The sequence below is a fragment of the Mastomys coucha genome, unplaced genomic scaffold (genome assembly GCF_008632895.1).
Source record: "Mastomys coucha isolate ucsf_1 unplaced genomic scaffold, UCSF_Mcou_1 pScaffold15, whole genome shotgun sequence".
NCBI lineage: Eukaryota > Metazoa > Chordata > Mammalia > Rodentia > Muridae > Mastomys > Mastomys coucha.
The window spans coordinates 15,340,477-15,359,486 of NW_022196897.1; the positions used below are offsets into that span (position 1 = coordinate 15,340,477).

Here is a 19,010-nt window from a genome sequence, read left to right on the forward strand (position 1 = left end):
GGGTGTGGCTTAGTTGGTAAAGACTTTGTCTGCCATGCACAAAGTCCTGGGTTCCATCCCAGCACCTTATAATATAAACTGTGTGGAAATCAGAAATTCAGGGGCATCCTCAGCTACAGGAGTTTCAGGCTAGTTGAAATGCAAAAGTGCCTGTCTTTTAAAAAAAAAAAAAATGCCCTCAATTCCACATGATAGGCAGAGGCAATCTGATCTGAGTTCGAGGCCAGCCTGGTCTATTTATCAAGTTCCAGACAACCAGGGCTTCACAGAGAAACCCTGTCACAAAAAATAAAACAAAACAAAAGAAGCCTAAAATGGTGATAAATGGGCTGGCGAGATGGCTCAGCAAGTAAGAGCACTGACTGCTCTTCCGAAGGACCTGAGTTTGGATCCCAGCAAGAGATATCACAACCACCTGTAATGAGATCGGACGCCCTCTTCTGGTGTGTCTGAAGACAGCTACAGTGAATTACGCCAGAGCAAGCAGGGCCAGAGGAGTGGGCAGGAGCGAGCTGGGCCTGAGCTCAATTCCCAGCAGCCACAAGATGGCTCACCACAGGCATCTATACAGCTACAGTGTACTCATACACATACAATAAATAAATAAGTCTTTAAAAAAAAAGGTGATAAATTTTGCATGAAATTTATAATAAGAAAATGTTGGAGCTGGGCAGTGGTGGCACATTCCTTTAGTCCCAGCACTTGGGAGGCAGAGGCAGGTGGATTTCTGAGTTCGAGGACAGCCTGGTCTACAGAGTGAGTTACAGGACAGCCAGGGCTACACAGAGAAACCCTATCTCGAAAAACCAAACCAAAACAAACAAAACAAAAAAAGAAAGAAAATGCTGGCCTGGGTGTGATGGCATGCCTTTGGTCCCAACTTTGCTGCCAACATCTGAGAGGCAGAGGCAGGTGGATAGATCTCTGAATTTGATGCTAGACTGGTCTGTAGAGTAAGTTCCAGGAACCTGTTTCAAAACCAAACAAAAGAAAAAAGTTGGGGCTAGGGAGATGGTTCAGTAATTAGATCTCTTGAGAAATGAGAGTTCAGATCCCCAAAACCCATGTAAAAGCCAAGTGGGCCTATAGGCTTACTGGTAACTCTAGCCATTGAAAAGTGGAAACAGAAGATCTGGAGAACAAGCTGAGGGCTAGCCATATCGATGAGGTCTGGGTTTGATTGAGACACCTTCCCTCCTTGAGTAAAGAAGTGTGGTTCAAAAGACTTCTGACATATAATGATCTCTGGCCTCCACGTGTGTGCTCCCCCACACACTGAGACGTGTTCCCAGATACATACACACACCATATACATTGAACGAGAAGTTAAAAGAAATGAGGGTCGGGAGACACAAGCCATGGGAAATCCCACTGCCCATAAACCTGCCCCTCCCAGAGGCAGTGGTGGCACACGTCTTTAATCCCAGCACTTGGGAGGCAGAAGCAGGCGGATTTCTGAGTTTGAGGCTAGCCTGGTCTACAAAGTGAGTTCCAGGACATCCAGGGCTACACAGAGAAACCCTGTCTCCAAAAGCCAAAAACCAAAAACCAAAACCCCTGCCCCTTCAAAGTGCTGGAGGGTGCTCTGAGTAGCTGGCTGCAGGAAGTGCCACACCTACTCTGGAAAACAGCTTTGAAGATTCTTTTGTTTTGTTTTGTGGGTTTTTGAGATTTTTTTAAAAAAAGATTTATTTATTTTAAAGAGTTAGTATGTATACAGTGTTCTGCCTGAATGTATGCCTGCAGGCCAGAAGAGGTTGCTGGGAATTGGAACTCAGGATCTCTAGAAGAGCAGCCAGTGCTCTTAGCCTCTGAGCCATCTCTCCAGCCCCAGCTTTGCAGATCGTTAAACCCTTTCCCAAGACTCTGCAACCCCAGCCCTGTGGTTGGACTCCAAAACAATCACATTTAAATTTGCATAAATGCCCTCCATGCAGAGGTGAGCAGTGTGGCTCTGATCCTGAGCTTTTGGAACTGGAAGCAAGACACAGGCACACACAAACAATAATTGTGAGACCCTTACAATAATAGTAAATCCTTTGTTGAGAAGTTAAACAAGCCGTATTACAGCAACCAGGCCGAATCCTCCCCAGCAAGGAAAAACAAGCTTGGCGCACAGCACGTGACTGCCTGGATGAAAGTCAAGGGCTTGACCAGACAGAGCAACAGCACCAAAGTTTGCAGACCAAACAACTGCCTTGATATGTCACAGGTTGGGCTGGAGAACCCATGTTGTTAGTGACCTCCAGAGTTAAGGAGGAGGAGGGCCAGATGAGTGTGGTCCCATCCTTTCCACCTTTCCACTTCCTCTCCTTGGGCCTTCATAGTCTGCCTGGTAGTGGCTCAATCTACTGGTATCTAAGACTCAGAACTGTATGGCTCTAATTTGTCTTAGGGTTTCTATTGCTGTGAAGAGACACCATGACCACAGCAACTCCTGTAAAGGACAACATTTAGTTGGGTTACAGTTTTTTCATTGGGAAATTGGTTTATAGTTTCAGAGGTTTAGTCCATTATCATCATGGTGGGAAGCTTGGTATGGGCAGGCAAACATGGTGCTGGAGAAATTGAGAGTTCTATATCTAGATTGGCAGGCAGTAGGAAGAAAGTCACAGTAGGCGTGGCTTGCAACTTCGAAACCTCAAAGCCCACCCACAAAGCCGGGCGTGGTAGCACATGCCTTTAATCCCAGCACTTGGGAGGCAGAGGCAGGCGGATTTCTGAGTTCAAGGCCAGCCTGGTCTACAGAGTGAGCTCCAGGACAGCCAAGGCTACACAGAGAAACCCTGTCTCGAAAAACAAACAAACAAACAAACAAAGCCCACCCACAGTGACACACATCTGTCCCACAAAACCCCACTTTCCCCAACAAGGCCAAACCTCCTAACAGTGCCACTCCCTATGAGATTATGGGGGCCATTTTCTTAAACCTCATTCCACTCCCAAGTCCATAGGCTTGTAGCCATATCAGACGCAGAAATGCATTTAGGCCAATTTCAAAAGTCCTCATAATCTATAGCAGTCTCAAACTTGTTTAGAAATTTAAAATTCGGGCGGGTGGTGGTGGCACACGCCTTTAATCCCAGCACTTGGGAGGCAGAGAAAGGCAGATTTCTGAGTTCAAGGCCAGCCTGGTCTACAGAGTGAGTTCCAGGATAGCCAGGGCTGTACAGAGAAACCTTGTCTCAAAAAACCAAAAAAAAAAAAAAAAAAAAAATCCAAAGTTCAAAGTCTCTTTGAGACTCATGGTAACCTCTTAACTGTAATCCCCTATAAAATCAAAATGAAAAAGCAGACTACATACTTCCAATAGACAATGAATGGCACAGGATATACATTACCATTCCAAACAGGAGGTAGAGGAGCATAGTGAGGAAGAACTGGACCAAAGCAAGATAGAAACCAGCAGACTCCACACTCTGCAGCTCCATGGCTGATGTCAAAGTGCTCTTCGGATCTCCAACTCCTTTTTCAGCTTTGTTGACTGCAACAAACTTCTCTCAGACTGCTTCTACTCCCTGTTAGAAGCTTTCCTCAGCAATCATCCCATGACTCCGGCATCTCCAACATCTTGGGGTCGCCAAGGCAATCCAACCTTTACTTTCATAGCTTCACATAATGACTGCCTGTCTAGGCCCTGCAAGGACACTCCTGCCACACACCTTTAGCAGTTCCCTTAGTTGTAGGGAGAGATTCCATAATCCTTTCTTCCACCCTTGACACTAAAGCCAGAACCACAAGGGCATGGCTGAAGCTGCCAAGTTCTGCTGCTTGCTGGGGCTGGAACCACAGCCCTCTCATTCAATTGCGTCTTCATAGCTTTCTGTTTTCAATGGCTTCTTTCATTTCCTAAAGCATGGCTGTCCTGGAAATTCCCTCTGTAGACCAGGCTGGTCTCAAACTCAGAGATCCTCTCTGCCTCTCTGCCTCTACAGTGCTGGGATTAAAGGTGTGCACCAACACACCCACTCCCTTCTGTCTACTTAAAAATCAGGCTTCTCTTCAATCTGTTTATCTCCTTGAACTCAGGATTTAGCTCTAATTCACTTCCTGATGCCCTTTTCTCTCTCTTCAAACTATTTTTTTTTGTTTTGTTTTGTTTTTTTTTCGAGACAGAGTTTCTCTGTGTAGCCCTGGCTGTTCCTGAACTCATTCTGTAGACCAGGCTGGCCTCGAACTCAGAAATCCACCTGCTTCTGCCTCCCAAGTGCTGGGATTAAAGGCGTGCGTCACCACTGTCCGGCTCTCAAACTATTTTTTAAAGATTAATTTTTTTATTATATGTAAGTACACTGTGGCTGTCTTTAGACACACCAGGAGAGGGCATCAGGTCTCATTATGGATGGTTGTGAGCCGCCACATGGATGTTGGGATTTGAACTCAAGACCTTAGGAAGAGCAGTCAGAGTGCTCTTAACCACTGAGCCATCTCTCCAGCAGCCCCCACCCCCCCAGTCTGAACATTTTATATTTCTTTGCTCGGCTTGCTCTATTTCATCAAAGATCTGCATAAGAGTAAATTCTAACAACAGGACAGTTGATAACTAAGCTGTTCTGAGCTTTACTCTGCCAGGAGGTGGCAGCACTCCCCTTCAGTCCCAACACCTAGGCAGCAGAGGCAGGCAGATCTCTGTGAGTCTGAGGCCAGCCAACAAAGAGTTCCTCTGCCATCCTAATTAATACAAAACTTTTCAATTTAGCCTCAGCCAGATTCTTTTCTTTTCTTTTCTTTCTTTTTTTTTTTTTTGACACATCACGAGAACAGTCAATCTCTAGACCACATACTAATATTATTCTTCTCTGAAACTTTTTGAGCCAGGCCAGGCCCTCACAGTTCAAACCACCCTCAGCACCACTGTCTTCCAAACCTCTCCTGGTATGGCCAGTAAGCCCCACTTAAAGAGTTCAACTGTTTTTCTAATCTGAAGTTTGCATTCCTCTAATATAATCATGGCCGGGGCTATCACAGCAATCCCCCAGTCCCTGGGACCAACTTCTATCTTAGGGTTTCTATTAGATGAAGAGGATACCATGGCCACTCTTATAAACCATTTAATTAGGGCTGGCTTACATTTGGAGGTTTAGTCCATTATCATGGTGGGAAGCATGGCAGCCCACAGGCAGACATGGTGCTGGAGAAGAACTGAGAGTTCTACATCCAGATGAGCAGGCAGCAAGAAGAAAAAGTCACACTTAGGCCCAGCTTGAGCATTTGAGACCTCAAACCCCACCCACAGTGACACAATTCCTCTAACAAAGCCACATCCACTCTAAGAAGGCCACACCTCCTAGGAGTGCCACTTCTTCCCCCCCCCCCACCCCCCTCCCCCAAACAGGGTTTTTCTGTGTAGCCCTGGCTATCCTGGAACTCACTCTGTAGACCAGGCTGGCCTCGAACTCAGAAATCCACCTGCCTCTGCCTCCCAAGTGCTGGGATTAAAGGAGTGCCACTTTTTATTAGCCTGTGCAAGACATTTTCTTTCAAACCACCACATCAGCTTCAATTTATTTTCTATAAGTTAATTTTCAGGCCCTTGTATGTGTTAGGTAAGTGCTTTGAACAACCATGCTATGCCCCTAACCCTGCAGTTTATAATTTAAGAAAAGAAAAATAAGTGTGTGTGTGTGTGTGTGTGTGTGAAGTAACCCTTTTGAATGTTTGCTGATGTGTAGGCATATCAATGTTTTTGAGGCAGTACCTCTATGTTGTCCTGGTTTACATGATGCTGGGGATAGAGTGCAAGCTAGGCATGTACTTCTGACTAAGTTATGTCCCCAATCCATGGTGTCCTGAATTGTCCTACAGGAAATCTCGCAGGAAGGTGATCTCAAAATAGCTTCAGGAAGTCCCTGAAATGGACAGGATTCACTGGGTCCCTCTCTCCTAGAGTAAGCAATAAGGACTGACTTTCAGACAGGCCAAGCTGCGAAGAGGACCCTGAGACCAGACCAGTTTCCTGGAAGATGCAGAAAGCAGCTGCCTGGAAGAGGTTTACACCATTGAGTCACTTGGAAAGGGCACTCTTCAAACTCTTGACATCCTGTAGGTGGTTCACTGTGTTCCAATGTGCCATTGTGAGCTGTAAACTATGGGGTCTTGCTGATGTAGCTGTCTTTGAATCTTTCTGCTCCTAAGTAACTCCTAAGTCACCCAAATGAAACTCATTGGTTCAGCCGGGTGGTGGTGGCACGTACCTTTAATCCCAGCACTTGGGAGGCAGAGGCAGGCGGATTTCTGAGTTTGAGGCCAGCCTGGTCTACAGAGTGAGTTCCAGTACAGCCAGAGCTATACAAAGAAACCCTGTCTTGAAACCCTCCCCCCCAAAACAAAAACTGCATTGGTTCATTAGTTCGACTTTCATGGTATCCACTCTTTAATCTGTTCTACGTTCTCTATCAGGGGTGAAGAGATGTGTGTGGTGTCTCCCTAGAAAAAGTCTTGTCGTACAACACATGTTGAACAATGACACTATTCCTACATTCTGATCCTCAACAGTGCTACCTAAGGTACCACATCTCCATTGCCCTAACTTTTGGGCTGGCTTTCTTGTCCTACACCAAAAAGTCGTGTGTTGAGGTTAGGTGTTTGCTATATATTGTCATGCTAAATACTGGCCCCCAAGGCCTGGTTGCCCCCTAGGAGGAGAAAATCTGCCTGTAGACCCAAGTGACCTTACCTCCTAAATTATCCCTGATTAGTAGATGAAAATGCCCACAGCCTATAGCTGGGCAGAACTGAAATAGGCAGGGCTTGGCTTGGAGTCAGATGAGAGCCTTGAGGGAGGGAGTACAAGGTGGAGAGAGGAGGACACCGCCATGTGGGTAGGTGAGTCGTGAAATCATGGCTGGCCAATTGGAGTTAAGAGCTGCCCAGATGAAACAGGACAAAGTATAGCTTGGGGTTATGGATGGGGAAATGGATGATAATAGCATAGAGGGTAGACCTCTGCCCGGCTCTAGTGCCAACTAGGCTTGTTTTGGTTTTGTTTTGTCGTTTGAGACGAGACAGGGTTTCTCTTTTCTCTGTGTAGTCTTGGCTGTCCTGGAACTCACTCTGTAGACCAGGCTGGCCTTGAACTCAGAAATCTGCCTGCCTTTGCCTCCCAAGTGCTGAAATTAAAAGTGTGCACCACCACTGCCCAGCTCCGACTAGGCTTATTATAAATATAAAAGTCCTGTGTTATTTATCTAGAAACTGAATAGTCAAAGGTGGGAGTAGAAGCCCCGGATTGTAGTGAACTATTTCTACAACAGATGTGTTCCACTGCCAATGAGGCTCTGGCCGCTGATCTAGGTGAAGGTAGGGGGGCTGTCACACTTCTGGTGCTGCCCCCAAGGTCAACCTGGCCTCAGCTACCAGTGAGACAGACTGAGCCACTCACATTCCCGTATGTACTCCAGCCTAAGCTATTGTGTGTTTGGTAGCCTTAGAGGATAGGGAGAAGAGAGCTTGCTTACAGAGTTAGGCCCCAGAGTCCAGCACTGGTCTGGGCCTCTGGCCCTGTGCACTTCCTGTGTCAGTGTTTCTATTTTAGGCTGCTTGCTCCTCCCTGGGGATTCTCTGCAAGCCTGTGGGAAACCCAGGAAGGCAAGTACTACATCTACAGCCTGGTCTATATTCATTGCTTCAGTCCTCCAGTTTCCTACTGTGCTTGTAGGGGGTTGGAGGACGCAGTACATGCAGCACGCCCCAAACACAGCTCATCCATCCCCTCAGAATATGCCTCTGAATGGCAGGGCAAACCCTATTACTACATAATCCCAAAAAGAGTAAAAGCCTGCAGATTCCAAGCATGCCCAAGAGACAGCAAAAGGAGAGGAAGTAGGGGGCTGGAGAAGAAACTCCTGTGTGACAGGCAGTCTGAGACAGTCACTGCTGTGGGAACAGTAGAGAATGACATCTGACCCCTGCCCCACCAGAGCTGGTATGCTTCCAGAATATAGAGTGGGGCTAAGGAGACCGGAAGAGCAGAGTCTAGCCCTAGCATGCCATTGCTTACTCGCTGACGCTTTCTCTGTGCCCCATTTTTATCATCTGTACACAGCAAAAGTTTGGATGAGATTAAAGTTCTCCTATGAGTGAAAGTAGGTGCTCGGCAAAATAAAATAGTAAACAGTAGGTGCTCAGAAAGGAACATGGATAAATGAACATACCCTGGCATGATTGATAGGACGGGTAAGCATAGGCAGACCAGTGGCTGCCAAGTTCATATTTCAGGAAAATGTGCTGGAGAGACAGCTCAGTGAGTGAAGTACCTGCTTGTGCTGGCTTGAGCTTGTATGCTCAAATGTCCATATGAAAGCCAGGCACTGTGACATCCATGAGCAACCCCAGCACTGGGCAGGTAGAGAGGGATATCCCAGGAGCTGGCTGGCTATCCAGTCTAACCAATTCTGTGAACATCAGGTTCAGGGAGAGACCCTTCACCCCCCCAACTCCCCCCAAATCAGGTGGAGGCAGGTGTGGTGGTCCATGCCTTTAACCTTAGCATTATGAAGGCAGACCCAGGAAGATCTCTGCTAATCCAAGGCCAGCATAGCCTATGTAGTTCTAGGTTAGTTAGGGTTACATATGAGACCCTAATCTCAAACAAAACAGAACAATAGTAATAAAGATAATTAATATTAATAGTAAAAATAGTCCAGTGGTGGTGGTGGTGGCGGTGCAGCCTTTAATCCTAGCATTTGAGAGGTAGGAGGATCTCTGGTCTACAGAGCGAGTTCCAGGACAGCAAAAGCTGCACAGAGAAACCCTGTCTCTAAAAAGGAAAAGAATAATATTCCCTGGGCCTCAGGGCCTCTGAGCACCTCAGGGTGGTCACAGCTGCCGTTCTTTGTCAAGTCCTTTGTCTAGTCTAGGGAGCTCAACCTGAACCCAGGTGGGAGGAGCCACCAAGACAGAGCTAGGTGCGGCCTGACTTTGGAAGCAGGACCACATTCCTGAGATTCTTCCTCTAAGACGTGGCACTGCCTGGTCTCGGGCCAAAGGGTCTTGAGACACCTTCGGTGCTGTGGCTGAGCTCCCAGCACCACCTGGAGGCAAGGAGAGTTCCAACCCAGGAACTTTGGCCTACAGTTTGCTAGAAAACTTACAGTTTAGGGCTTCAACCCAGCAGGCAGTGCAAGCCGCCATTCCACAGTTGTTGGTTGAGCGCTATTATCTTCCCTCTGCAGGTACCTGGGTAATGAGCAGATGGAACGGTGGTGCCATGAGGAGGGGCAGTCTAACTATTCTCCTGGGACAGGGACTCTTTGAAGCTAGGTGGGTGCTAAGCAACTGGGCGGTGGCCACCCTAGAAGTACAGAGAAGTGTTGGAAGGTGGCGGCACACGCCTAATCCCTGGAGGCCGAGGCAGGTGGATCTCTGTGACTGAGTTCAAGGCCAGCTTGGTTAACAGAGGGAGTTCCAGGACAGCCAGGGCTATACAAAGAAACTTTGTCTAGAAGAAACGACTGACTGCACGAGGAAGGACTGACTGCCAGAAAGGAGTCTTATGCACACCCTGAAGTGCACAAGCAGCTTGCTTCTGCACTCTCCCGAAGAAGTCCCCCTTCCCCCTAGCGTCTCCCCCAGCAAGCCGGGTGGGGTGTGCACACGGCTTGCCCGAGCCTCTACATTTTCCTTCGGAAGTACAGGCCGCTTGCCTCTGCGGTTTCCCTCAGAAGCTCTGCTTTCCCCAACCCCTGCTTCCCTCCACTCTGCACTCCACCCCCAACAAATGTGGGGATCCTTCCCCCAACTCCCTGGCTGCTCAGAGAGGACTCAAGGAGCCACTGGTGCCAGCTTGAGACAATGGCAAAACTCCCCAACTCCAGTGGCGCGGAGACTGTGCCTGCCCTTGGAAAAAGGAGATTTAGGGTCCCATGTTTAAATCATAGAAGAAAGGTAATCAGAGGTCACAGTTTTGGCTGGCCATAAAACTAGTTCCTGATAGCCCCATAAAAGATAATCTTTAGGACTGGAGAGATGGCTCAGCGGTTAAGAGCACTGACTGTTCTTCCGAAGGTTCTGAGTTCAAATCCCAGCAACCACATGATGGCTTACAACCATCGGAACAAGATCTGATGCCCTCTTCTGGGGTGTCTGAAGACAGCTACAGTGTATTTACATATAATAAATAAATAAATAAATCTATCTTTTAAAAAAAATTCTTTAGGTTGGAAGAATCCCCCTCTCAGCCTTGCAATTCCACCCTATCAAATGGTATCATGTCTGAATTATGACTTACCTCACCCACCTTCTCTACCCTTCACGCTAAGCATTCAAAGAATTTCTAACCACGCTGTATATAAGTGCCAAGACACCCAAACTCATGGTCACACTCCTGACCTACACTGTGGGAAGGTTTGTGGTTTGCTATCTGAATCGAGACTTGTAATAGTAATAAAGAACTCTTTTGCAAAATTACAGTGGACTCCCGCAGTTCTTGAGCTCTCCTGGGTTTTCCGGGGAATGGGGCATAGCAAGCCAAAGAGGTTCTGTGTATCCAGTTGACTCTCCTATGCCTGTGGAACGGGCTGACGGAAGCAGGATAGAAAGGTGGGAATTATGGGATGTAGGAAGGGAGGGAGCCCCTCACCTGGGAACCCAGTTGAAGCCTGTGGCCAGTAGGGAACCAAAAATTTGGGAAATCAGCAATATCTACAACTAATCACCACAAGACATTGGGTAGAGCCCTCTTTCCTTTCCTTAAGCAGCTTTTGGGAATCTCAAGCAAGAGTGTTGACTTTGTTTGCAGTGAAATACTTTACTTTCCTGCATCCCCTGTAGCATATATGTGTGTGTATTTATGTATATATATGATTTTTTAAAATATATTTTATATTATTGTTTTAGGGGGGTGTTGACACAGGGTTTCTCTGTGTAGCTCTGGTTATTGTGGAACTTATTCTGTAAATCAGGCTGGCCTCCAACTCAGAGATCCAATCTGCCTTCCTCTGTCTCCTAAGTACACATTTGGCCACTTATTTATTTATTTATTCATTCATTCATTTATTATTTTTTTGGTGACAGGAGCTCATTGAATAGCTTTGGCCGGCTAAGAACTCACTATGTATACCAAGCTGGCCTCAAACTCATAGATATCCATCTGCTTATGGTTCCAGAGTGCTGGGATTAAAGATGTGTACAGTCATCCCTTGCTATGGATATAGCTTTATTATTTTACTCCTGTGTATGTGCCTCTGTGAGTAAAGGTGGCTGCTGAAGCTAGAAGTCCTGGATACCCAGCAGCTGGACTTACACTTATGAGCCCTGACATGGATGGGTGCCAGCTTGGGTCCTCTACATAAATGGCATATGCTCTTAACCTCTGAGCTCCTGATCTGGAATGTGTTTGTTTGTTGCTTGTTTTTTTTTTTTAATTTATCAACTGTAACCCTGTTAGGTGCTCTCCAGGAACCACCCTGTAGTCTCCTTTAGTTCTTAGCTACTTTTGGAAGATAATTAATTTCCTAGATCCTCACCTAAATTCTTTACATATAAGCATTGCAAAGACAAAGTATGACCTTAATGGAAGCCCACATAAGCTCTTAGCTATGTCCGTTTTACTTTCTAAGATCCTGTCTTCTCTTAGCCCTTCTACTTAGAATGTTATTTTAAAATATTTTTAGGGTTGGAAAGATGGCTCAGCAGGTAGGAGCGCTGACTGCTCTTCCCAAGGTGCTGAGTTCAAATCCCAGCAACCACATGGTGGCTTACAACCACACATAATGAGATCTGATGCCCTCTTCTGGTGTGTTTGAAGACAGCTACCGTGTACTTATGTATAATAATAAATAAATCTTTGGGCCAGAGCAACTGGAGCAAGCAGAGGTCCTAAAAATTCAATTCCCAACAACCACATGAAGGCTCACAACCATCTGTACAGCTACAGTGTACTTATATACATAAAATAAATAATTCTTTTTTGTTTTGTTTTGTTCTGTTTTTTGTTTTTCGAGACAGCCCTGGCTGTCCTGGAACTCACTCTGTAGACCAGGCTGGCCTCGCCACCACTGCCCAGCAATAATTCTTTAAACATAAAATAAAATATCTTCAATGAATCTTGACTTCGCTTCACACTCGCTCGTTCTGAAATCCTTTTTGATGTTGAAGCCAAGGATCTAGCTTTATCTCTAATTGGAGTTCCCTAAAAGCTTAAGCGACATTCCTCAGGTAACTGCAAGTGACAGCATGGAGCTCTGTCTCTGTCCCTGTCACTTATTATCTGGACACCTGAGTCATCAACCAACCTGAGGCAGGGCAGAACTGCTGGCTCTGGGTAAACAGTACGCAGGGGACACAGGGGACAGAAAGACATGGTGGCAGGGAGATGCTAAGGACAGGAAAGAGGTCCAAGGTGGACAAATCCTACAAACACACTAGCTGCCCCCATAGAGTTGCCAGGGAAAAGAATTTACACACACTAAAAAAACCCCAGTCTGTGCCTACCTGGGCTGACATTCAGCATCAGGTTCTTCTGTCAAGGGCTGGAGCACCTGGAATGAGTGGAGCCTGCTGTCCAGTTAGGGAATCTGGGAGCAGGGGCAGCCTCCTGGAACCCCTGGGCCCTAGGGTCCCTTGGTTTCCAGACCCGCCCTCTTTAACTGCCATCCTTCGGAATCTACCCTGCCTCAAAGCTCTGGACTCAGTTAAAGGGCCAGAGGTTCCTCTGCTCCTGCTGCAGGCCACAGCACTCCCACCACAGGGCTCTTCAGCCCTTGCACAACACAGACTCTTCGAGTTGGATGGTTTACTGTTGCTAAGGAACATTAGGCAGCAAAATAAGGAACTAGGCAGCAAAATGAGGTTTCTCTAAAATTTTAAGTCCTGTAGCAGGAGATGGTTTTAATTTCAGCTCTACCACACCTAGACTCCCAAGCTCTATGCCTGTTCACTTAGGGTGTTCTCTTCCTTGAAGAGCTAATCACTTTCTTTCTTTTTTACTTTTTATTGGTTCTTTGTGAATTTCATTCACATCATGCAATCCAACCCAATCATCTCCCCCTTCTCTCAAATCCATTCTCCACTCTTGAAACCTACCCCTAACAGAGAAAAAACTCTTCTTGTCCAAGCTTTAGTGTGTCACACAGTATACCCTTTCATCCACACTTCTGTGCTTGCATATGTTCATTGCAAAGGCTTGTTGGTCTGGTAAGAGGCCTCTGGCTTCTGCTACTCTGTCAATACTGGAACCTCACTGGGACTCCTCTCCATATCCTGTTGTTGCCCTGTGTCATGGAGTTCCTGTAGGACCAGCCTCCTCACATGTTCCAGCAGTTCATTGATGGGATAGATGTTGGGGTGGGACAACTCAAAGCCCTGGATTTGGGCCTGAGGGGTATCTGAGCTAGTCAGCTCTCCCACTCTCCCACTCTCAGGGCTGTCTCACCAGCAACCCCCAAGCAAGGTCAGCTCTATCCTATTGCCCAGGCGAGCTGCAGGGCCTGCTCTCCTGAGTAGTGCAGCAGGTTGGGAACATGGCCAGTTCTCCCAGTCTCATGACTCCGGCTCTCCCATGCTCATAGGTGTTGAGGGACCAGGAAGGGGGGGAAGTCATCTATCCTTCCCCTTTGTTTGCACCACCACATAGCAGACAAGAGGCAGGGCCTGCTCTCCAGAGTCCTCAGTGGGGGGGGGGGGGGGGGGGGGCAGTTCTCCTGCTCTCATGACCTGATTGGGGGAAGCTCTCCCACACCCTGACAGTGGCAAGGGACAAACACTTTCTTATCACTCATTCATCCACCTAGCTCCCCGCTTCCTCCCTACCACCTGCAGAGGTCCCTGAAAGTGTGATTGCATGCAGGGAAATAAACCTTGAATATAATAAATAAACCTTGAGGTGAGAATAAACTTGTTTCAGCTCACCTTTGTCTGGATCAAACTTCAGAAGTCTGATGTCAGGCAGTTTATTGTAAAAATATTGAAATATAGTACAATTTGGGGAAAAGTGCCTAGGAATAGTCATTCCAATTCTAGGTGCACAATAGAGCACCCCTGCATGTTTAATACTCCTGGTTTCCCATGTGCTTATTTGTGAGTATAGGACCTCGTGCCCTCTACACTCATCCACTCACCTACCTCCACATATACACCCATATATTCCTCTGTCTGTCCAGATAACCATATATCCATCTACCCACCTGTCCATCTGGGCTCCCATTCATCCACCTATCTTTTCATCTAGACACATATCTGCCCATCTATCCAGCTACCTACTGCACACACATTCACATAATCATGTCTGGAATATCTATCCATCCATTTACCCAGACAATCACCCAATCCACATATTATCTAGGTGCCCACCTACCCATCTATCTAGATACCCATTCATCTACTCACCCACCCATCTATCCCAACATAAACACCACTGAGTGTTACCATGTGCTCTGAAGTTAGGAGTGCATGCTCTGTCCTCAGCCAGCCCTGACTTCAGTGGTTACATCCACTAGCTGTTGGGCTTCAGGGAGCTTCTCACTCTCTCCATGCCGTCTTCCTCATTGTGAAAGGGGCTGATAAAGACACTCGTTTCAGGGCTGGAGAGATGGCTCAGCGGTTCAGAGCACTGACTGCTCTTCCTAAAGGTCCTGAGTTCAAATCCCAGCAATCACATGGTGGCTCACAACCATCCGTAATAAGATCTGACGCCCTTTTCTGGGGTGTCTGAAGACAGCTACAGTGTACTTACATAGAATTAATAAATAAATAAATCTTTTAAAAAAAAAAGAGACACTCATTTCACCTGTGGCTTGTTATGAACATGAAAGAGATAATGTAGCAAATTGTGCTAGTCAGACCTTTTGGTTGCCATAAAGACCTGAAAAAAAAAAAACAATAGACAGTGAGAGATTTGTCACCTGTCTTGTTTCTGGGCCCATTGGGAGGCACAGCACCATGGTGGAGGGGAGCCTTGGCAGAGGTTACTCATCTCATGACAACCAGGAAGCAGAGGAAGCCGGTGTCCTTTCATTCCATCTGGGCTCTCGTCCTATGCCCAGGTACCCCCACATTCACAGCAGGTCTTCCCCCACCTTATTTAATTCACTCTGGAAATGGCCTCACAGAATAAGACAGAAGTGTGTCTTCTCTTCCAGGTGGTTCTTGGTCCAGTCAAACTGACAGTCAAAATTAAAAGGCACACCAGGCATGGTGGCAGCATATGCCTTTAATCCCAGCACTCTGGAGGCAGAGGCAGGCAAATCTCAGTGAGTTCAAGGCCAGCCTGGTCTGCAAAGCAAGTTCCAGGACAGCCAGGGCTGCACAGAGAAACCCTGTCTTGTAAAACAAAACAATATAGATATATATGTGTGTGTATCTATCTATATAAATAAATAAATAATAAAAGATGGCTCAGTGGGTGAAGGTGCTTGCTACTGAGAGGTTAAAATTTTCAAACTGTACTGTGGGAACTTAGCCATTAGTTAAACTCAGTGGGAGACCGGCTCCCAGAACCTAAAAACAATGGGAGGCCAGTTCCCAAGAACCCAGAAACAAGGGAACCAAGACGACTTGGCCAGAGAACTCAGAAACAACCTGACCCAAAACAATTGCCAGGTGACTAGCCTGCCCCTGGACCCTAGCGCAAGCCAGCACCAATCAGAAACCACCCTGTACCTTCCCCTTACCCCAGTCTTCCCTTTTGCCCCAGCAACTGCACAAGAATAAAAAGCTGACTAAGACCTTGCTTAGGACCAGACTCCTCTACCCTTGCGAGGGATATGAGTCTTGCCCCAGCTAGCTGGAATAAAAAGCCTCTTGCATCAAGTCTGTGTCTTGGTGGTGTGTCGGGTGGTCGCTCCCGGGATTTGAGTGTGGGCAATCTCACACTGCCAAACCTAAAGACCTGAATTCCATTCCTGGGACCCACCTGGTAGGTCCTCTGACTTCCATACGCATATGGCATTTGAGTCCCTCTTTTCCAACAATATAATGAACATGATTAAAATTTTTAGAAAAAGGCTTGGCAGTGGTGGCACATGCCTTTAATCCCAGCACTTGGGAGGCAAAGGAAGGCAGATTTCTGAGTTCGAGGCCAGCCTGGTCTACACAGAGAAACCCTGTCTCGAAAAAAAACAAAAAAAAACAAAAACAAAAAAAAATATTTTAAAGAAAAGATTAACTACTAATAAATTCAATTCTATTCAGTATTTAATAGATGTCACTCCTCCAGTTTCTTTTTCTTGCCAACTGCCAAGGCCACTGTAAGGATCCTGACCTACTTCAGCAGGCAGGAAACACTGAGCCAGGAATTTTATAAAAGAAGATCCCACTGGGCAGCAGGAGCTGTCAGCCACAGCAGCAACTCTCATGTGTCTGGGGATCCAGATGACAAACCCAAGTGGGTGTAGGCTGTTGCAAGTTTTTAAAGGATGATAGCCTGGTGGAGGGAACTGGGAAAATGAGGAAGATGGTTGGCTGATAGGAGAGCCTTGAGGGAGTGGAGAGGAATTTTCTAGAATTGCTAGGGGGCTAAGGAGATGGACCAGCAGTTAGGAACACATGGCGCTCTTATAGAAGAACGGGTTCAATTCCCAGCACCCGCATTTCAGGTTGGAAACAACATGCAACTCCAGTTCCAGGGGATTCATCATCCTCTTCTAAACCCATGGCTCTTGCAGACATGTGGTACATATAAATTCATGGAAGTACACACACAGGTACATAAAAATAATAAATAAGTCTTGAAAAAAAATTGCTCCCTGAAGCAGTTAACCAATTCATCCCTGGTCAAAACCTAGTTATTGGGTATCAGCATTCTCTAATGTTTCCCCTCTTCTGTGGTCTCCATTCTCTCACAGCATAGTAGAGATGCTGTTGCTGATAGTGATAGTGATGTTGATGGTGGTGATGATGATGGAGGCAGAGTCTCATGTAGCCCAGATTGATCCTTGTCTTATAGCTGTGAAAAGACGCCATGACCATAGCAACTCTTATAAAGGGAAACATTTACCTGAGGCTGGCTTCCAATTTCAGAGGTTTAGTCCATCATTGTCATGGCTGAAGAATGGCAGCATGCAGCTGACTTAATGCTGGCAAAGGACCTGAGAGTTCTGCATCTTGATCCTTAGGCAACAGGTCTTCCTGTGACTGGCTTGAGCATTGGAAACCTCAAGGCCCATTTCCTAAGGGACATACTTTCTCCAACAAAGCCAAACCTAATAGTGCCACTCCCTGTGGACTTGTCATTTTTATTAAAACCACCACGCCCCAGAACTCTCAATGTAGTCAAGGATGACCTTGAACTTCTTTTTTTTTAAAAAGATTTATTTATTTATTATATATAAGTACACTGTAGCTGTCTTCAGAAGAGGGTGTCAGATCTCATTATGGGTGGCTGTGATTTGGTTGCTGGGAATTGAACTCAGGACTTTTGGAAGAGCAGTCAGTGTGCTCTTAACTGCTGAGTCATCTCTCAGGCCCCAACCTTGAACTTCTTAACTGCCTGTCTCCACCTCCCTGAGGGCTGGGAGACAGGCATGCACACTACTTCCACTTTGTGTGCTGCTGGGACTTGAACACAGTTTTCTGGAGGCTAGGCTAGCATTCTACCACCTGGGTTATCTCCTCAGCTTATCACAGGGTACTTTCATTTCTTTTTTAATGGTTCTCAGGTTCTTTGAGACAGGGTCTCTTTATGTAATCCTGGCTGTTCTGAAGCTCTCCATGTGGACAAGACAGACCTTGAACTTACAGAGTTCTACCTGCCTCTGGCTCCCCAGCGCTGAGATGCCTGGCTAGAGAGATTGCTTTGTTGAATGGTTCTACCCTCCTGTGTTACTTGGTTTCAGGGTTTGTGCTGTTGCCTGTGAGAAGAAGAGGTTCAGAGCAGTGATGTCATATTTGTTTAGCTATTTTATCAGGGTTCTACATCTCTGCACTTCCAAACTTTATTTTACTCTAATCTCTTCCAACCTCCCTTACACTAGATAGGAGAGAAAAAAGGTTAGAGGCGAAAGGGTATGTAGGTCTCTTTAGAGGACTTCCTGCTGATTGGGGGTGTTGGGTTTCTTAGGTCTAGTCCAATCTTTGTCCTCAGAATTATCTCCAATTTCTCAATCTCTTTGCTCTGGAATACTTAACAAACTGTCACAAGTTCTATGTCTTCTTCCTCTTCTTCCCTCCCTCCCACCCTCCTCTTTCCCTCCCTCCCTCCCTTCTTTTTCTTTTCTTTTCTTTCTTTCTTTCTTTCTTTTTTTTTTTTTTTTTTTTTTTTTTTTTTTTTTGTTTTTTCTAGACAGGGTTTCTCTGTGTAGCTCTGGCTGTCCTGGAGCTCACTCTGTAGAGCAGGCTGGCCTTGAACTCAGAAATCCGCCTGCCTCTGCCTCCCACGTGCTGGGATTAAAGGCGCGCGCCACCACGGCCCGGCCCCTCCCTTCTTTTTCTTAAGTGCCTCTCACCTCTCTTTTATACCCTCTCCAGAGTCCTCAGGATTAAATTTCTGCAGCCAGCAAAGATCCTGCCCCTAGAGTACAAGACAATCATAGTTAACGGCTGTGGACAATCTGAAGCAGCCCCATATCCAACACCTGGGATTAAAACAAAAACAAATTCATATAACATAACTGTGTTTTTAGAGAAATCAAAATTCTCGCTACAGATCCAGTATGAGTAAAAGTTGGAAATCTGGGGCTTCTGGGTCAGGACCACTCATCCTTTGAGCATTCCGGGCTGGCCTTGAACTTCTGATACTTCTGCCTCTAACTCTCTAATGTGTATGCTGCCGCATTCGGTTTATGAGTGTTGGGGATTGGACCCAGGGCTTCTTGCATGTTATGCATACACTTTACCTGGGTTTTCAGCAATTCCTATGGCTGGAATTTTGAAAAGGCCACATCTTAGGTAGAGCCACGGTGAGAATGGAGGTGGAAGGGTCTGAATGTTATCTGAGAGATGGCAGAAGTTGTTCAGAATGAGGTTTGGTTTCCAGTCTGGTTAGCTAGGCAGATACGGAGATGTTATTCTTACCATCCTATGCTCCACTCCATCCAGGGCTCCTGGCCTAGGCCTGTTAGACACACAGATCCATG

The 19,010-nt window shown here is 46.4% G+C and overlaps 1 protein-coding gene across 2 annotated transcripts in view; it reads right to left on the reverse strand.

Moving 5' to 3' along the window:
• Positions 1-12,601, reverse strand: part of Brd3 (bromodomain containing 3) — a 57,660-nt gene extending 45,059 nt beyond the window's left edge. Inside the window, exons 1-2 of one of the 2 annotated variants that reach the window (XM_031369495.1) lie at positions 12,433-12,594; positions 9,093-9,177 (exon numbers count right to left, since the gene is read on the reverse strand). The gene's annotated coding sequence lies outside the window, so the exon portion shown is untranslated. Of the gene's footprint in view, positions 1-9,092; positions 9,178-12,432 lie in introns of both variants that reach the window. The other variant, XM_031369492.1, reaches the window with a different exon arrangement.
• Between the last annotated feature and the right edge of the window lie 6,409 nt (positions 12,602-19,010).